Source organism: Pinus tabuliformis, chromosome 7, assembly GCF_031772625.1.
Source record: "Pinus tabuliformis cultivar Carrire ecotype Pingquan chromosome 7, CPIR1, whole genome shotgun sequence".
NCBI classification, from domain to species: domain Eukaryota; kingdom Viridiplantae; phylum Streptophyta; class Pinopsida; order Pinales; family Pinaceae; genus Pinus; species Pinus tabuliformis.
The window spans coordinates 562,678,119-562,680,913 of NC_142293.1; the positions used below are offsets into that span (position 1 = coordinate 562,678,119).

The window sequence follows — 2,795 nt, forward strand, 5'->3', positions numbered from 1 at the left end:
CTGAGAATCACGACTACTGTTAAGAATTCCATATAATATAAAATAAGGAATCGATTTCAACACCTTTTGAAGAATTTGTTGACAATGTATAGACGTCCTTTGATTTTTTTTTTGATGAATTGGGTTTGGCTTGTGAGGCTCACGTAGGGGTAAGTCAGTGAAGGCTCCATTTAAACAATAAAATCTTCTATCATATGGTATATTTATATCCGTGAAGGCTCCTCAGTTTGAGTATCTGTATTCTGGATATTAGTTGCTGAGTGAGTTAGTTTTGCAGTGTATTTTGGATATTAGTTGCTGTGAGTGTTAGTTTTGCAGATATGCCACTGGAAATCCAACAAAATCCATTGGGTTTAGATACAAATTTTCAAGAAAATGGTCAATATAGAGAAATCTTTGTCAAAAATGACGGTGAGCATTCAGCAGAATTCTCAGAGCCAAATTACAGAAGATTCTGGGTAAGACTTAAGACCAATTTACACTGTAAAGAAAGATGGCAAGAGGTGAATGGATCGTTGGGGGACTTGGGTACCTTCATTCCAATTGTAATTGCTCTCGCATTAGTGAATGGACTTGATTTGGGCACCACATTGATATTCACAGGTGTCTACAATATTATCACAGGCCTGTTTTTTGGAGTTCCCATGCCGGTCCAGCCCATGAAGGCCATTGCTGCAGAGGCAATCAGTGAAGGAAAGCATTTGACCATTGCAGAGATAATGGCAGCAGGGATTTGCACAGCAGCAACTCTGTTGGGCTTGGGAGTCACAGGCCTTATGGGTATCATGTATAGGCTTATTCCCCTTCCAGTGATCAGGGGGTGCAGCTATCACAGGGACTGGCATTTGCATTCACAGCAGTGAAATACATAAGGAAGAATCAGGACTTTGTGAAGAATAAGTCTGGGGATGCAAGGCCTTGGTTGGGTTTGGATGGGCTTCTGCTGGCTCTGATCTGTCTGTGCTTCATTGTGCTCGTGAATGGCTCTGGTGTTGATTCAAGACAAGGGAATGGGGAAAGTCCAGAGGCTTCAATTCCCTCAAATGCTGTGGCAACTAGAAAAGATGCCTCTGAGGTAAGGAAACCACTCTGGAACTTGAGAATTCTGAATGCAATTCCATCTGCCCTCGTTGTCTTTGTTCTCGGCATTGTTCTCGCAATTCTGCGAAAGCCTGATGTTCTAAGACATCTAAAACTAGGTCCATCCAAACCCCAACTTATCAGAATCTCGAGGCATGATTGGAAAACAGGTTTTGTCAGAGCTGCAATACCCCAAATCCCTCTCTCCATCCTTAATTCTGTGATTGCTGTCTGCAGATTGTCAACTGACCTGTTTCCCAACAAGGAGGTTACTGCAACTTCTGTGTCTTTGAGTGTGGGGATAATGAATTTAGTGGGGTGTTGGTTTGGGGCAATGCCTATTTGCCATGGAGCAGGTGGCCTTGCAGGGCAGTATAAGTTTGGGGCCAGGAGTGGGGCATCTGTAGCATTTCTTGGAACTGCAAAATTGGTTTTGGGGTTGATTCTAGGAAGCCAACTGGTGAAAATCCTAAGTCAATTCCCAATTGGGATGTTGGGTGTGTTGCTGCTCTTTTCTGGTATTGAATTGGCTATGGCTTGTAGGGACATGAAATCTAAGGTGGATTCATTTGTAATGCTTACGTGTACTGCTGTTTCGCTCACTGGATCCAGTGCTGCCCTGGGGTTTGGCTTCGGTGTTGTTCTGTATGTGATTCTCAGATTTAGGGAGAAGGGTTTTTCCGATTGCATCAACATCTTCAGAGCATTGTTGAGTATAGGAAAATTTTCTGAGGAAACCTAATGAGAAAATTGATAGACAGCATGAACCTACATATAATTTTAGTATTCTTATCTTAAAAGTTTAGAGTCTAGCTTCATCTTAAATTATTATTATTATTATAAGACAGATACCACCATCTCAGATAGTCATAAATGTTTGCCTCTCCTTCCATCTTTCTTTATAGTCCGGCCTCAAGTCAAACGGTTGGGACAGTTTATGTAAAGACTGGGATCCATAAACTTAAGTAAATGTGACTGGTCAATGTTTTATGTTCAGGACAACGATATTATTGAATACTTGTATTCAAGGTGTATTAGATCTGTTTCAAAATTGTTGGGACACACAGAAAGGACTTACAGGTTGGATTGGTTTTTGCAACTGATATGCTCCAGAGAAAGGCGGTGTTACAAAACAATGCCATCTTCAGATTGCTTCATGGTATTACTGAGCCGAAATCAGTTGATGAAAGGAAACACTTATTCTTGCATATTCAGAAGAAGCATTCTTCAGTCTCAACTCAACTTGCAAGTCTGGACTCCACGACTGGTTATAGTCCATAATCAACTTGGCTTTGTTTTGGTTATTGTGGTTTGTATTTGGATCCCTTTCAGAGTTTTTAACAAGTATTCTATGTATGCAGCAGTGTTTTTGAACATGTAGTAGTGTTTTTGAATAATATCTTTGTATGTTAAATTGATTGCATCTGAGAGTAACTAGGCGCTCAACAACTGAGTACAGGGGTAGGTATGTTTTTAATACTTAAAAACAATTTTGGAGGTTATTTATTTAATGTATTAAATTAAAAAAAGGTTATTTATTTAATGTATTAAATTAAAAAAATAAATGGTAAGTTGAATTTATATAATAGGTACTATTTGATATATTCAATTCATTCATTTTATAATGATATACATGGATAATATGGGAATGGATACAATAATGTTGTTATTTAAGAATTTTAGCTAACAAATTAAAAAAAAGATATATCTTACTA

General features: G+C 38.7%; 1 pseudogene; it reads left to right on the top strand.

The window, feature by feature from the left end:
• Nucleotides 1-315: 315 nt before the first annotated feature.
• Nucleotides 316-2,342, top strand: LOC149248630 (molybdate transporter 2 pseudogene; annotated as a pseudogene).
• Nucleotides 2,343-2,795: the final 453 nt, after the last annotated feature.